The sequence below is a fragment of the Muntiacus reevesi genome, chromosome 8, assembly GCF_963930625.1.
Source record: "Muntiacus reevesi chromosome 8, mMunRee1.1, whole genome shotgun sequence".
Lineage (NCBI taxonomy): Eukaryota > Metazoa > Chordata > Mammalia > Artiodactyla > Cervidae > Muntiacus > Muntiacus reevesi.
The window spans coordinates 4,551,653-4,570,552 of NC_089256.1; positions in this window are offsets into that span (position 1 = coordinate 4,551,653).

Sequence of the window (18,900 nt, forward strand, 5' to 3'; positions counted from 1 at the left end):
TAATTTCCTTTAGGATGGACTGGTTGGATCTCCTTGCAGTCCAAGGGACTCTCCAGAATCTTCTTCAACACCACAGTTCAAAAGCATCAATTCTTCAGTGCTCAGCTCTCTTTATAGTCCAACTCTCACATCAATACACAACTACTGGAAAACCCACAACTTTGACTAGATGGACCTTTGTCAGCAAAGTAATGTGTCTACTTTTTAATATGCTGCCTAGGTTGGTCATAGCTTTTCATCCTAGGAGCCAGTTCTTTTAATCTCATGGCTGCAGTCACCATCCGCAGTGATTTTGGAGCCCGCAAAAAAAGCCTCTCACTGTTTCCATTGTTTCCCCATCTATTTGCCATGAAGTGATGGGACCAGATACCATGATCTTAGACTGACTACATGATATAAAATTTCAAATTATATGCAGAAAAATGAAAAGTGCATATGTCAGAAATTTTCACTATGTGTATTCATTGAACATAGTTCCCTCTGTTGTTAAACAAGTTTATGTGTCAACTACTTTTGATTTTTTTTTAAGCTTATGTGTCTATTTACTTAGAAAATAAAGCCTCTTCTCTTCCTCTTGGGCTTCCCTTGTGGCTCAGCTAGTAAAGAATCTTCCTGCAATGTGGGAGACCTGGGTTTCATCCCTGGGTTGGGAAGATCCCCTGGAGAAGGGAAAGCCTATCCACTCCAGTATTCTGGCCTGTAGAATTCCATGGACTCTAAAGTCCATGGGGTTGCAGAGAGTGGGGCATGACTGAGAGACTTTCACTTTCTCTTGGAGGAATTTTTATCTTTCTATTTGGATTTGCTCTCATGGGACTTCAAACATGAGCAATGTGACAACCCAAACTACACAGACTGGCCCTGGATTATTTTAATGATGACTCATCAATTTTTCAGCTTTTAAAAATTATCTTTTTGCTTTTCTGATTTCTGTGGATTCTGTCACTGTTTGTCTCTGAAAAAGTCCAGGCCCTAGGTCTATTATCTTCTAGGTTGTTTGCTTCATGTTAAAAAAAAAAAAATCTGTTTCCTGACATACATTGCCCCAGTATATCCACCCAAGCAGTCATCTTTACAATTTTGCTGTGTCTCAAGAGGGCATGACAGATGTGGAACTGTATCAGCTAAACACATTAGGATCCTTATGGGTTGTTGACTTAGAGGATATTTTTTATGCAATACAAATAGATCTTTTCAAAAACACTTTTGTATTCCACTCTCCTCCTTCCAGTTCTCTGCACTTTAAATATAATATAGATATTTCATATATCATTTATCCAAAATTCCAAAATCAAAAGCTCTGAAAAAAGTGTTTTTTGTTAAATAAGTCACAGACTCATTGGCAGCAAAACCTAATTTGATGTGAAGCTATTTGTCCACCCTAAAAATGAACACTTTGTTGTTGTTGTTACAGAAATTATTTATTGATCTTGTAATCTTACTTTAGGCATCTCTGAAAGTGATTCGCAAATTAAAGTATGCAAAAATCACCTTTCTAAAGTATAAAATAGTTTGAGTTATCAAACATAGAGACTCTGTATGATATTTAAGAAGCCTAGCAAAAGTCTTATATGTGTGTTTTCTTAGATGGATGAAATTTTAATGTCACTAGCACTTTACTCTTGCATTCTCAGAGTTTAAATTCAACAAATAAAGCATAACTAATATTATGATAGGTATTAAAGATACAAACATGAATTGCTCTTGACTCTGGCCTTCATTTGTACTCATGCTAAAGTTTTTGCATCCTCTTGACTCTTTGAAAACATGATATCTGCAAATTAAGAGGATTTAAGATTTCAACTATAAAAAAAAATAAAGCATTTTGTACATACTTTTCATTAAATAAATTATCAAAAAATGGCAATCGCTGTATAATTCCCTAAATTTCTAAGATGTTTGTGTTTCTGTAAGAAGAAAATCAAATTTTTGGAATAGTCTTCCCTAGCTTTTCTGAAAGTGAGTGCATGTTTTTCAACTCCCCTCTATACCCATAAGAACAAGGCACTGAATAGAAGACCCTATGAGTTATGCTTGTATTACAATTCTGCTTATTTGAATACTGTGAATTCTTTATATGTACATGGCTAGCCTAAAATGTAAGCATTTAGTTAGTTTTAAAACTTTAAAATTGAAAACACAATCCTGCATTTTTCAATTGCCAGGTGAAATATTCCCTTCCAAAAAAGAGAATTTCTTCAGAAATTGAACTATTTTGTGACAGCAGTTATTTTCTTTTCTTTCATGATTTATTTTTCTACCTGCACATGATTGCCAGTTATTTTTCTTTGTAAATCCAAATGCCTCATTTGGAATCTACTCCCTTTATAGCCACTATAAAAATTGCTTCTACTCTGATTAAAGCAATTTGCAAATGTTGGACATCATTTCAGAAGCATAACATCAATTAGAACATCAAGATCATATATATTGAGATGGAAAAATTCTTAGAAATTCTGTAATGCAACACTTTAATTTTACAAACGAGGAAACAAAGGTTTTACAGAATCTTCAGAGAAGGTTTTGATTCTTTTGATCTCTGGCAAAGTTCAAAGTAGATACCTGTCTCCTACCCCAGAGTCTCAAGTTCTCCAAAGTCCACACTGTTACCCCATTATTCTCTGCCCTACTGTGTAAAATGTTCATCTTTCCTTATATAATATTTCTATATAATAAATTCAGTTCTTATGACTTTCAGTGGTAAATTAAGTATATCTTAGGTCAAAAATTTCACTTTACTTCCCACATACAAAATGATTTGAGGAACTATAATTCTGCAGTGACATATTTCATTTTCTTGGGCTCCATATCTCTGCAGACAGTGACTACAGATAGGCATGAAATAAAAAGACTCTTTCTCCTTGGAAGAAAAGCTATGACAAACCTAGCCAGCGTATTAAAAAGCAGAGACATCACTTTGCCAACAAAGGTCCATATAGTCAAAGTTATGGTTTTTCCAGTAGTCATATATAGATGTGAGAAATGGACCATAAGGAAGGCTGAGAGCTGAAGAAGTGAGGCCATCAAATTGTGGTGCTGGAGAAGATGCTTGAGAGTCCCTTGGATTATATGGAGATCCAACCAGTCAATCCTAAAGGAGATCAACCCTGAGTATTCACTGGAAGGACTGATGTTGAAGCTGAGGCTCCAATACTTTGGCCACCTGATGTGAAAAGCCAACTCATTGGAAAAGACCCTGATGCTGGGAAAGGTTGAAGACAGGTGAAGAAGGTGGCAACAGAGGATGAAATGGTTGGATAACATCATCGACTCAATTGGCATGATTTTGAGCAAACTCCAGGAGGTGGTGGAGGACAAGAAAGCCTGGTGTGCTGCAGTCCATGGGGTCATAAAGAATTGGCCATGACTTAGCAACTGAACAACAACAACAATTCCAAATCTGCAAGAAATTTTCTGTATTGAAAACTTGTAATTTATAAAACATTATGATAGCTGACGTTTTCACAAAGTGCTGTTGTTGTTGTTCACTTTTCCCACAAGTGATGCTAAATAATAATTAGCACTTGGACAAAGATTCATAACATTGGCCATAAAAAAAATCAGAAAAATTATATGGTGACTCAAAAGTCCATTAAAATAGTCACAAAAATGTCAAAATAAGTCCATGCTTTGATGTGAATCAAACACACAGCAAAAGATAAGAGAGAAAAATAAAAAACCCAAACAAAATTGCCATCCTTAAAAATAAAACAACATCTGTTACTCCAGAAATGAAATTGAAATGTTGAGCAGTAATCAAGGCTGTCACTTGGGAGACAACTGATCCAGAGGTCATTATAATACCTGATTCTGAACAAAGGCCTTGAATAGATACAGATCCCTGGGTTGGGAAGATCCCCCGGAGAAGGGAATGGCTACCCACTCTAGTATTCTGTCTTGGAGAATTCCATGAACTACATAGTCTGTATATAGTTCACGGGGTTGCAAAGAGTTGGACATGACTGTGAGACTTTCACTTTCACTTTCTTTCAGATATAGATGGAGACAACTCAAAGAGATGAGTAATCAAATCAATTAGATAATAAATGAATAAATAAACCAATTGCAATGAACAAATATATAACTCACATGGAATAAATAAGGCTAAAAAAGATACTCAAACTATATGTAGCATATACTTATTCCAGATGCAATTAATTTTATAGAATGAGTGACAAACTTCTATACAAATACTTGTGAAATGAATGAACAGTGAAAATCTAAAGCATGAAATTTTGTAATAAAACTAGCAGAAATGAAATAAGAACAAGTGATATGAAAAAGTGAATTAGAAACCTTAGAAATAAAAAATATACTTATTTCATAAAATGTCACTAGGATAGCCACAGTCTCTCAGAAAACTGGAAGATACTGACAATTCACCAAACAGTAACAATTTTAAAAGCCTCCATCAAAAAAATAAAAAATAAAAAAATAAAAGCCTCTATCATATACCTTCAAATAGGCTCTGAATTGGGCAATGGCTGAGTTTTAATTTGAAAGTATGTTCCTGGCACAGAGCAGGATCAAAATAAACTCACATGTAGACACAGCATAATGAATTGAACAACATGAGAAAGAATGAGAAAATTATTTTTAAAAATCAACAAAAATAAAAATAGCATACCAAAAATAACTATAAGAAAAAGATAATTTAATTAGCAAATGTGCTAAAAAAGGAGTAAATCAATACTTTCCCATTTGTTAGGGAAAGTAATGTTACCTAAAGTATAACAACCTGTCAAACTGCCATTCAAGTGTGAAGACAAAGATTTTCGAACATCTCAAGAGATAGTGATGCTATCACACAAGACTTCTCATGAAAAAATTCCCTAATGGGCTTATTCCTTCTAGATGAAATAAGAAACAAGAAAGAGTGTATAGGGCAAAAGAAAACTTGATAAAAGATGTTGATAAATATATTTAATTATTGACTACAAAACAGCTGTGTTTTGTGTTTAAAAAACACACACAAATTTCAAAGTAATGATGCATGATGATGTTACACACATTATTCAGTAGATGGTTAGAGTATAATAAGAGCTTGTCAGGCTTTGGATGGGAAAATCATGTAGAATAAATTTAGATTTAAAGGAAAATTATAATTACTTATATGGGGTAAAATTTTAAAAATTGCAAAATAATTTACACATATCACTCTTTGTAGCATCTAAATTATCAGAACAAAAGAGAAGAAGAAAAGAAAAATAAAAGAAAGAAAGAAAAAGGCTGAAAAAGACAAAAGAAGCAATAAAAATTCTAATCAATCTCATAGAAGTTATAAATGGATATTAAGATTATAAGAAAAATGATGGTACTCAATAACCAATGAAAATATGATTTAGAAATAAGTCCAAATATTTTCAGAGTCTAGGTAGGTGAATGCCCTTAACATATGACATTGGTATTCAAGTTGTTTTTTTAAAATCAAGCTATACACTGCTTTAAAAAGACATGTCTAAAATAAAACCATATATTTAGACTAAAAGTAAAGTAGTACAGATATGGCACAAAGCTCTGATAATATTATCAACTAAAATATTAAGGAATATTTTATTAAAATTTTTATTTTTTTATTAAAAATATTTTATATTATATTTTATATTATATTTTATATTAAAAATTAAGGAAAAGAAGCAATAAAGGTTAAGCAAGGCAATACTGCTATAATATGTACTATAACAATAATATAACAATATAAATATTTATAATGTAAAAATTGACATTATAAAATAAATGTATAATTTATACAAATATAGAAATCTAATCTAATAATTATAAAATAAGAATATTATAATAAAAATCTACCAAAATGCACAGCACAACATATATAACAATAATGAACTTGTAAAGAGCTAAAATAATAACACAAATGATGAAAGAAAATTACACAAAGAAATATGTAAATCCTGAACTTGATGATTTCAATGTGCATTCTATCATATGAGGACAAATCAAGTAGGGCAAAAAACATAGTAAAAATAGGAAAACTTTAATTATATTATACACACATGTTACACACACACACACACACACACACTGCATAAATCATAGAAAGAATATATTTTTCAAGTACATATTTACATTTACCCCAAAAAAGAAAATAAGTATGTACAGAGATTCAAAGTCTCATCAAAGTTCAAAGAATTGCTATTCTATTAACAAAAAGCTTGAAATGCAATAAAATTCAGTATGTTATCAGCAATAAAATTATAGCTAAAACCCACATTTACAAATATGCTATAAAAGTATATGTTTAGAAATTTGAATATGCAATCCTAAATAATTTGTGTATCAAAGAAGAAAGCACTAGAGAAATTACCTAATAAACAAGAATGAACGAATCACACATCAAAACTTACAAAATGCAATTAGCATAAATCCTAGAAGTAAATTTGCCCACTTGAAAGTTTTAAAAGCAAGAAACACTGAAACTCTATAAGAAGAAGCTGGAAAAACAAGAGATGGAGAAAAGTAGGGAGGAGAAGAAAGAAAGGGAGGAGTAGGGGAAGGAAATGGCCAAAGGGAAGATTAGATAAACATTTCTAAAATATAAATATGTAATCAAAGTCTCGCCTTCAAAAACCCAGCAGTGGGCTTCCCTGGTGGCCCAGTGGTTAAGAATTCACCTGCCAATGCAGGAGACATGAGGTTCAGTCCCTGGTCCGGGAAGATTCCTACATGCCACAGGGCAACTAAGCCTGTGCACCACAACTACTGAACCCATGCACCCTTGAGCCTGGGTGTGTGCTCCACAAGGTCACTACCATGAGAAGCCTGAGCACTGTGAGGAAGAATAGCCCCCACTCCCTGCACCTAGAGAAAGCCCACAGGCAGCAACGAAGGCCCAGAACAGCCAAAAATAATTTGAAGATGAGCAAATGTAAGATTTGTTCTATCAGATGTTCACATTTTAAAAGAAAATGTAAAATAACTTGTATGTCACAATAGGAAAGATTTCTTAAACATCACAAAACCATGTATTCCATAAACAATAAACTGTAGCTCATCAAAAGTTACTAAAACAAAGGAGAATGACAAACCGACAGGGATAAAATATTTTTAAATCATATAATTAAACTATGTGGTTCATAAAAGACCAGCACATGTAATTTTTTAAAACTCCAACATATCAATAAGATATGACAAACAATTCACAAGTAAATGGGCAAAGTACATTAACTGAAACTAATTACCAATAAAAATAATATCCACTTTCATTAAGTGGAAGTGCAAGTGACTAAGAAACATGGATATGCAATCTTAAAAAGGAAAAGGCAACAAATAATAATAATAATAATAATACATGAGCTACATCTTCATGTTCATCAGTTTGGAAATAATTGAAATGTGACCATCTTTGTGTTGATAAGGAGAAGAAACAGAAAATTTCATGTGTGGATAGTGAAAGGTATTGAATACAATCTTTGGAGAACAAATCGAGGTATCTACCTTCCTTTTGCTTCACAATTCTGAGACTTCTTTTTGCATACTGAAAAAGAAGTAAGGAAGGAAAGAAAGAAGGAGAGAGGAAAGAAAGAAAAACAACTTGTAGAAAATAATGGTCACTGGGGTATGATTTGTACTAGTCAAAATGGGAAAATATCTAAATGTCCTTCAATAAAAAATAGATATGGATCTATTTTAAAATCTATTTTAAAAATAGATGATATAATCAGGTAATGGAATGGAAAATGACCCTTAAAATGAAGTATATGTATATACATGTATACATGCATATAATGATTTATGTCACATATGAATTCTATATATTTATAAAACATCATATTATATATTATAACTAGCAAAATAAGCAGGCAAGCAAGATGCATAAAGATGCATACAATGTAATATTGATAATAGAGTTTAAATATATTCAAAATAATGCTACTTATTATTTGTAAAAACTACAGTAATATTGCAAATATTTTCATAGAAATGATAATTATGTAATTTAGATTTTACCAAGAAAGGAGAATAGAAAAGAGAATTTAAAAAAGTGTATTCAAGTAACTGTACTGTATAATTTACTTTAAAAGTCTGAAAAGGATATGCCAAAGTGGTAAGATTTGGTAAGGCTAGATAACAGATACATCAATGTCACTATATTTTTCTTAATATGCTATTTTTCATTTGAAATATTTCATAAGAGAAAGCACTGACACAGCTGTATCTGAAAGATCACTCACTTGAGCACAATGAAAACAATGTCTTACCATTAGTAGAGAAGAAGAAGCCCGATGAAACTGGACAGCTGACACAATTCCAGTTATCACAGACAAAGGAATTTCTCATTGAAAAGAAGCATTATTTGCCTAGCAGGCCATGTGCACAGGTTAATTGCACATTGTCACGAGTGGGTATTTTCAGATCACACAGTATTTCTAATAAAGAGCAGTGTTTGTTCTGTGCTGTTCTCAGTCTCTCAGTTGTGTCCAATTCCTTGTAACCCCATGGCTCCTTCTGTTCACAGGGATTCTCCAGGCAAGAATACTGGAGTGGGTTACCATGCCCTTCTCCAGGAGATCTTCCTAACCCAGGGATAGAACCCAGGTCTCCATCATCGCAGGCTAATTCTTTACCATCTGAGTCACCAGGGAAGGCCAGAATTGTATTCAAAGCTTTGGGGCCTTTTCATTATTTAATTTTTCTTATTACCAGAAGTCTCATCTCTTGCTTTATTGAGGTTTTTTCTTTAGATTCCTTCCTTCTACTAAGACTGTTAGTTCCATGGACAGAAAAGATGATATCTATATTTTCACTGTGTATATTTTAGGGCCTATTAGACTTCTTAGAACAAAGCAGGAGTATTTGAAAAGTAAATAACAAGAAGGAAGGAAAAGGAGAAAAGAAGGGCGGGAAGGAGGAAAGAGAAGGAAAGAAGGATAAATGAAAAGAAGAAAGAAGAAAGGAAAAGTTTAAGTTTATAAAAGAGCAGTGAAAAACAGTGTTATCCTGAATTGATACATGTGAAAGTTAACAGAAAGTACAGATATTGAGCCCAGGATTTAAACTCAGGTCCAGTGACTCAAGGCACAAGGGTCATTCCACTGCAACTTAACAGAGAGGCAAAATATTTTATTCTCTTGGGGGAAATTTTATGTCTTGTACATTTTTCCAAAATCATTATTAGAATTATTTTCTCTGCTTTTGTACTGAGCCCCATATTAAAATTTTTTATGCAGTTATTTTCATGAAATTACTGCTAATCAAGTAGTTATTACTCTAGAGATGGACATGGCCAGTTGAATCATTGCAAATTATATGCAATGTTCTGACAATTTTTTTATGATGTAGAATAAAGACGTGATTCTTCAATAAATCACCAATTTGCACCAGTTAGTATATACTTTATAATCTGCATGAATTGTCGGATTTACTATACAAAATCTAGAGGAAGGGGCGGATGCTTTTGTCATTTTGTAAACAGAGAAATCGAAACAAAAACTGCTAAATATTTTGTCTAGTTAGGGAATCACACAGCACAAACACCCAGCTGATCTAACATTCGAGCTCACATTCCTCAATATATGCTTTCAATAAGAGATTTTAAAGTAAAAAAACAAACCTCAAATTTGAAGATTAACTCTGTTTTAAACAGATTCTTGACGTATTATTCTATTTTTTACTATTACATGTTAAAATTGTAAAATGATTTTCACTAACTTATCATAGATTTGTCTTCTTTTATTTATTTATTTATCTGCAGGTCTAAAACATCCCTGCTATATTCCAGAAATGCTGGTAGGCAATAACACAGCAACCAATGTAAAGACAAAGTAAATCAACACAAAGATAAGTGTTTAAAAAGTTACAGTAATGTTTTATCACAGGAAATATAATGATTGGTAGTTTTATTTTAAATGTAATTTCCTATAAACATATGTTGGAAATAATTGTTAGTTACCAGAAATTTTTTCATTCTCTAATGTTCTTGGCATCATAAATTCCTTAACTAAAAAAATTGTATTGGTCACTCGTCAGCATGAGGGACTGGAACCTGGAGTTAAAGCCTTTAATAAGCTGATACTGCCCTAGTCCTTATGGAAATTATGATCTCCATTACCTTATTCATTCATTAACCCATGGACTTATGAAATATTTATTGAATGGCTATTGAGCAAGGCATCACTAATTCAATGGACATGAGTTTGAGTAGGCTGTAGGAGTTGGTGATGGACAGGAAAGCCTGGCTTGCTGCAGTCCATGGGGTCGCAGAGTCGGACACACTGAGCGACTCAACTGAACTGATTGAGCGAGGACTGTGAAGGACTTAGCAGTTAAGTTGTTTGCCCTTGCCTTCAGGGAGCTTATGTTCTCATAAAAGTAATCAGATATACATGTCATTCATTCATCAGATAAAGCAACTTGGTTCAAATGATATAAGATGGTTTGCAATGGAATGAGTTTTCAGAAAGATCATTTTCTAATAGGGAGATTTTGCAAAGTTATACAATGGCAATTGATGATTCAATTATAAAGTTTGCTTAAAAGGATGAAGGAAATGAGGTGGCAGAGCAAAGGGAGGAGGCAGTGTCAGATTCAAGAGAGAAGGAAAGACAGACTATTACATAAGCAAGGCATGGCACTGAAGCTGAAACAGACAATACAAGAGAGAAAAGACAATAGTAGACATGTTTGCCAAATGATGTTAAGAATGTTTTCATGGGTATATAACAGTTTTTCTGCCAGCTATTTTAAACTTCACATTTTAATAGTAATTAAAGAGTGTATGAATTTAGAAATCATAAAAAAGAATGGAAAAGAATCTCTATATCCCATGAGCAGAGTGTTAGATTTGCAACATCACAGGGAGGGTTGAGTCAGGCTGTATGGATCTTTCACCTAGTTCTGACTTTCACCTGGTTCTCCCTCATTGGCCATATCTTCGAGGGTGAGAAATTCTCCATGCTGAACATTTATGAGCCAAACCTGCCTATTCATTTGTTTTATTCTTCTTTCTTTACTTTACCATTCCATGCCATGTGTAATGCAGGATTTTAGTTCCCTTATCAAGGATCAAACTTGTGCCCTTTGCAATGGAGTCTTAACCACTGGACCACCAGGGAAGTGCCTCTACCTGCCTAAGACACTGTTCTATCATCGCCTTTCATCATCAGTGTGTAAGCTTATGCAGAATATAATATATAGAATATTTCATTTGCACTAGAAGAATATTTTATATTAATTAAATTTTATATGAATTCATTTTTCATAATGTGGCAAATATTTTTGAGGAGAAAAAAGGACCACAGTATTTAAAAATATTATCCTTCTCAATTTTCATTAACTTAAACACAAAACTGACTACCTGACATAGTGATACTTGATTAAATTATTGGTCAAATTTTATATATATATTCTTTTCCATTGTAGGTTATTACAAGATATAGAAATAGTTTCCTGTGCTATACAGTAGACTCTTACTTTTTATCTGTTTTATATATAGCAGTGTGTATGTTAATTGCAAATTCCCAATTTATCCCTCTTCACCTTACCCTTTGGTAGCCATATGGGTTACCTATGTCTGTGAGTCCACTGACTTTTTTAATATTGTATACTAATAGTATATTAACATACTAGCTTTCAAATTATTTAAGTCCAAAATGTTGTTTCTCATTGCTGTGATGTAGATTAAATCAGTTTATTTTTTTATTTCTTATAGATGCTGTAATGCAGTGATCCCAAACTTTTTTTGCTAAAGAGACTATTTTCACAGAAGACAACTTTTCCACAGACTCAGGGTGAGGGAGACAGCTTTGGGCTGATTAAAGCACATTACATCTATTGGGCACTCTATTTCTAATCTAATGCTGCCACTGATATGATAGGAGGTACAGGTGGACATTACAAAAAGGATTTCCTCCTTTCTTGAGAGTAACTTGTCCTGGGATTATTAAAAGGCCCAAACGTCTTTGAACAAGAACGTCTGTTTAGCCAGATCATTCTACATAAAATCCAGCAATGATTATGTATTTCCGCACAGTATTTCAGGGATTCCCCAACGACTAAAGAAATATTATCCAAAATTTAGTGTGAATAACAGTCGACAGAGATGATTTTATACATGCTCATTTGTAAGTCCTGTACATGGAAACCAAGACTTGGTAACTCTTAATGAAGTTCTCAGGAATTGCGTGTATTTGACAAGCAGGTCATAAAATCTGAGGCATGCAATTCTCAGTCACACTTTGAGAATTACTTTGTGTGAACAATAAAATTCAAATTTCTTACCCATAATTCTTATTTCATAATTTTCCCATGGCATGCTATTTTTGAAATTGTGTTTGATAATCAGGCACTGCAATCACCTGATTGTTCCCATTCACACATATTTGTCTTTATTCAAGATGCCATTATCTTCCATTGTCAGGTATCCATTCAAGATTTGGATGAAAAAGCTACCACTTTGCTCTCTTTATGCTCCTAGATTGATTTAATTTCACATTCTAAGTTTGTGTAGTACTCAGACAACTTTTCTTAGATAACTCCTTGTTTTTAGTCAGTTGTGTTCAAGTTATCCTATTTAATTACAAAGTTTTGGAGAGCAAGAATCAAATTTTAATTCATTGTTTGATTATAGATAATGAAAGGCACAGTGACTTGCACATAGAAAGTTCTCACTAAGCCCTTTACAAGTAAATGAAGTCTCCTTTTCATGCCTAGTGCTACTGTTGATCCCAATGGGTTTGTAATTATTCAATGACTACAATCAATTGGATTTTTCATTTCTGTTATCTACTGTGACTTTGGTGAGAGAATTGGTTGTGTTGGGAACATAAAGGAAAGAATAGAGCTACATTCAACTACATTGTTTGGTATCGCGCTACTAACAGTGGTGTCAGGCGAACCAACTGTGTCTGAAACCAGTGGCCCTGGCCAGGCACCATAGTAACCACTTGCAAGAGTTTTCTTACAAAGGATGTCCTGTCAAGGAATGCAGAACTTCCAAGCTACCACCAGCCAGAAGTTCAGGAAACATCAAAAGGAGAGAGAAGACTTCAGTCCATATGTCCTACCTGTAAGAACGACGCGGCAAGATGAAGAGTGCGCTGGAGAGTTAAGAGGCTTTATCGGGCAATCGCTCCCGGGCAGGGCTCCCAGGCGAGAGCAGAGGCGAAAGCGGGGGTCTGCAACCTGCAGGAAGTGGGGGGCGACACTTATATACACTGGCGGATGCGGAAGTGGCGGGACCTTTTCCTATATGGTTAGAATCGGGCTCTAGGGTCCTGATTGGACTGTCTGGTCTCGTGTCAGGTTTTGATTGGCCGGAGTCTTGGCGCCTTCGCGTCCATTAGTCTGCCTGGCAACGGGCTGTTGATTGGTGGATGTCTTCTCCGGGACTTTCCAGCGGGGACTTCTCCGTCAGCATTTTCCGGCTGGCGGTTTTCCGCCTGCGGTCAGCGTGACGTTTCACTACCAACCTCCCGAAATCCTCCTCACTGGAAACCATCTTGGCTGAATGATGGGCAAGTCTCCAGGTAAGACCCTGAGTCAAAGTGACTGGCCAGATACAACCCAGAAACTAACTCTAGTACCATAAAATCAAACCCTGTGAACCACATGGCAGAGCAGTTCTCCTGGACTCTCTTACCCTCCTACCCTCCACCCAGGCGCCTCTTCCCAATAAAGCCTCTTGCTTTGTCAGCACATGTGTCTCCTCAGACACTTCATTTCCCAGTGGTAGAAAAGAGCCCACTCTTGGGCCTGGAAGGGGTGCTCCTTCCTGCAACGGTGGCGTAAAACACAAGTATAATAGTCTGTGAAGAGGGCAATGGCATCAAAAATAATAGTATACTCACCTCCTTTCTTGACCAACTATGAGCACAGGAACCTATAAATTCTAGGAAAAGGTAGAAAAATTCATTTCCACTCCCAAAAGAGCCCCTTGCCAATGATGAATGGAACTGGAGCTTGATTTATCTGTTACTTCTCTATCAAGCAAGTATCATGTCTACTTTTTTCCTGGTTAGAATAGTTTTATAATGAGTCCATCAGGTTTTTGTTAGGAGAGAAATTTCCCCCAAATGTCTCATAGCTACTTTAGCTTATGGTGTAGCAGTTTTCCAGTCACATGGGGCACAGCTGAAGAAAGTAACTTACAACGCCAGAATTTAACAATGTACAAACTTCCTGGGCAGAGACAAATGCCATTTAAAGCGATACATTAATTATTGGTCAGGATAAATGTAATTTAATTTTAAAAATCAACCAAATTATACACTAAGGAAATATTTACTCTCTAGCCGAAATACCACATAATTTATAGCAAGTAATGTATCACATATCAAAAGCTATAGCCTTTACTTGAATCTTTTAGCCCATGAAGGATCACTGATCATTCATACTTTACCTAACAGGAATTGAACATTTATAATCCAGAATTAATTAAGCTGATATAAAAGAAAGGGCTTTATGCTCCCACTTTTTATTTTTAATGTTATCAAACCTACAGAAAAAAAAAGCTTCAATAAATGCCTATTTATCTTTACCATAATTTGCCAATTATATAAACAAAGGGAACCGCTTCAGAAGGGACTAGTGCAACAGATTAAAATCCCTGTAGATAACACCGACTGCACCAGAAGGGGCCTGTAGATATCGAGAAGTGTAAGTTGGAACGAGGAGCTATCTGAAACTGAACCAAACCCACACTGACCGCAACAGCTCCACAGAACAGACTTTTATTTACATTTTCCCTTGTTTACTTTGTGTCTTTCTACACGTATATTCTTTTTTATCTTTGATCCATCTGAAAATAAATTGCAGGCACAGTGACTCTCCCTAAGCATATGTCTACTAAAAATAAGGACATTCTCTTATGTAAATTCAATCTCAAAAACATGTTTTAGAAAAGTACAATAATTCTAAACTGTTATCTAACATCCTGTCTATATTCAGATTTACCAACATGTCCCCAAATGTACTTTACACTTGTTTATTTAAATTTCCTATCCAATCTAAATTCACACATTGCATTTGACTATTATGACTCTCACTCTCTTTCTCTTTTTTAAATAGGCTAGGTAATTCGTCTTACAGAATTTCAACATTCTAGATTTACCTAATTTTCTAATTTTTCACTGTGGCATTGGTTTTCTTTCAATTTCAGTATGGCCAAAATTAGGTTTCCAATATGGCTTAAAGTTTTCTTTTGATTTCCTGAATACTGTAAATAGGAAGTAAGTTCTGAAATTTTATTAGATTCAGGTTAGGCATTATTGGAAACAATATTTCAAAGTAGATGCTCTGTATTTCACATTAGGTCATATTAAAATATAATATATAGTATTATATTAATATTATAATATAACAATATTAAGTTGCCTCAGCACACATGATATTAAGTTTGGTCCTGGGGTTAAGGTAGTTGCAGAGATGACTGTGGACTTTCCCCACTGTATTTCCATTCTTGTAATTAGTTAGTGGATATACTTAGTTTAAAAATCTGTGGAATTATATCTGACACTCTATGAATATCCTGTTCTATAGAAACCTTTCATCCAACAGTTTTATCATTCACTTATGATTCATGCCAGATTATACTGCATCAAGCGTAGAAAAATATTTGTTTTTATAATTCTATCTTTCATTTAAATATCTTATCAAGCTTTCTTCTGTAATGAAGATCTTTCTTCTTTCATCCCAGAAAGGACTACTTTTTGTATTATATGTTAAATTTATCTGAATGTCTCCTTCACAAAAACTTTAAAATTTGAATTGCTTTTCCCAATTAGATGATTAAATATGTGGCCCAGTGCAGAGGCAGGTGAATGACTAAATGATCTTGGTTATCACTCTACAATTTAAGATATAACACCAAATTGAAAAAAAAAACTACTCTTAAGTGAAATCTTTAGTTTAAATGATTTGGGGTCTAACTCTTAAGCCAGCTGTTGGTGATATTGTATGGCCCCATGCTTTTATGCTATGATGTGTTAAGTAATAATACTTGAACACTAAGGATTTTTTAACATAAATTTAAAATGACAGATGGAAGAATTTAGAAAACCTGAAAAGTTATATATTTTCTTTAATTTTGGCATCAATAGAATCCAATCCATTTTAAGAGGATGGGCAGCCACAATCCCAATTTAAGATCCAAGTAAATTAAATATATCTTATGAAAGTGTTATACATCATCAATGTATTTTTCATTATTAATTAAGATTAAATTAGTACATGTTTTCAAACACATGCCGATGTACATGCTAAGTCACTTTAGTCATGTTCAACTCTTTGGCACCCTATGGACCACAGCCCTCCAGGCTCCTCTTTCCATGGGATTCTCCAGGCAAGAATACTGGAGTGGGTTGCCATTTCTTCCTCCAGGGGATCTTCTGAACCCAGGGATCAAACCAGTGTCTCTTATGTCTACTGCAGTAGCTTTTGGGTTCTTTACTACTAGCACCACCTGGGAAGCCCTTCAAAAACATGTGTATCATAACATTAAAGCATTACCATAATATTTAGGAGACAATATGTAGCTTCATATTCTCTGATAAAAGTCTACTTTCAAACTAGTTCAGTTGAAGTAGTGTTGAAATAAGATTTAAGTCTTGTAATAATTTTATTTTAGTATTCAAGAGCAACTAATCAAAATATTAATTTTTGTAATCTTATAAAATGCATCTATTCATAATAACTAAAAGCTAAAACTTGAATTCTATGATTATAAACATTTTGAGGTTTGGAAGTAGGTCTTTATAGACTATTACATTACATTGAAAATTCTTTGATTTTGCCCAAGTCTTCATGGAGGTACATGATTCTCTTAATTCTCTTAAATTCTAATAATTCTCTTTTAAAATACAAAGAATTTATTGAGAAACACTAGAGAAGGAAATGGCAACCCACCCCAGTATTCTTGCCTAGAGAATCAATGGACAGAAGAGCTGGCGGGCTACAGTCCATGGGATGGTAAAGAGTCAGACACGACTGAAGCAGCTGAGTATTGAAAGACACTGCATTATTTATGTCCTTTTTAGTAAAACAATATGTGGATTTCATAATTTAGAAAGAAAATGCATAATGGTTTATCCCTTCATTCATTTTATTCAATACTTTTTTACCCAATTGTGGAGACGTATTATGCTATTTTAGATATATACTATTAAGTAGGCTATGTTTCAACCTTTCTTTCATTTCAGTCATCAATCCAGTTTTGCAAATAGGCAAAGTCTTTACTCTCTAAATTATGTCATTTCACTCTAAATACTACATCATGTTTCTTAACAAATGTGCTGACTTCTTCCTTATACTTTTTTTTTTATTTATTTAAAGAAATAAATGAGTTTACAATTGTGAGGGTTGTGTTTCTTTTACTTAAGAAGCTATCATTTTTTCCTGTTACTACTTTTTCTTTTGCAAATTATATATCTACCTCCACATTTCTCATCTTCAAGCAATTTCCTTGTGATTTACTCTTTCCTTCATATGCATTCAAGCTTCAAGCAAACCAAATCAGTGAAACAGTATTTATGGAATGTTACACATTAATAAACAGTCTGTCTGCTCAAATTATATGCCATTCATTTCTTCCACTCTAGTCTGCTTTGTCCTCAGCTTTGCAAATAAATTTCATACTATTCATTTAACCTTACTCATTTATCCCTTAATTTTGCTCAAAAAAAAAAAAATGTTCTGTAGCTACGAGATTGAAGAAATTTTAAAATACTATACTTATTCCTTTATTCTAAAACAAAAAGTAGAGGGGAAATCTACCTCCACTTTTCTTTCATGTTTAAGTAGTTTTTACCTAAGTACCAGGGTTTTCATCCTCATACTTCAAGAGTAGAAACAGCATAGAATTTGCAGTCACACAAAATTGGTTTGGAATCTTTATTTTTGCAGCAAATGGATGCTATGGGTTGAATCATGTCTCCCACAAAAAAAAGATATGGTGAAATCCTATCCCCCAGTACCTCAGAATATGACCTTATATGGAAAAATGATAGTTACAGATGCAATTAGTTAAGATGAGGTCATATCTAAGTAGGATTGGCTCCTAATCCAATATGACTGGCATGCTTATAAGAGAATGGCCATGTGAAGACAGAGGTTGACACTATAATGAAATGTCTGTAAACCTAGAAAGACCAAGAATTGTCAGCTAGAACAGTCTCGTATTAATAGCAGATTTCCCTTTAGAGCCCGTTGAAGGAAACCAGTTCTTCCAACACCTTAGTGATAGCTTCCCAAGGGCACTTTGTTATGACAGTCTTAGACACATGCACTGGGAAAGTTACTCATTTTATCTGTTTATTAAATCCCTCCATCTGTAAACTCAGGATAAGAGAACCTATCTTGCCATGTTGGAATGTTGTAATTATTAACAGTACTCAATGCGTGCTAAGTGTATACAAAGCATACACACACATCAATATTTCACTAAATAATCTAAAAACTTGCTAAATATTTGATTTTAAGTAAAATATGGTGGTGGTTTAGTCACTAAGTCATGTCTGACTCTTATAAGCCCATGGACTGTAGCCTGCCAGGTTCCTCTGTCCATGGGATTCTCCAGGCAAGAATACTGGAGTGTGTTGCCATTTACTCTTCCAGGGTATCTTCCCAACCCAGTGATAGAACTCACATCTCCCGCATCTCCTGCATCTCCCAAATTACAGGCAGATTCTTTACTGACTGAGCTATGAGGGAAGCCCAAGTAAAATATAAACAGTAAGAATTGCAAGCTTGTTGTAATATGATAATATTAAGAGCATTTCTTAACTGTAATTTAGTGTTCAGAAGCAGAGAAACCAATATCTAGAATCATGCTTTGACTTTTTGAGGCTAAGCAGACCAGAGAGGAACAAATACGTAATATCACTATAAGAGAATCTGTGTTTCTTAAGAAGAAGAAAACTATAAGAAGAGAATAGGCCTGTGTAGGAGTAC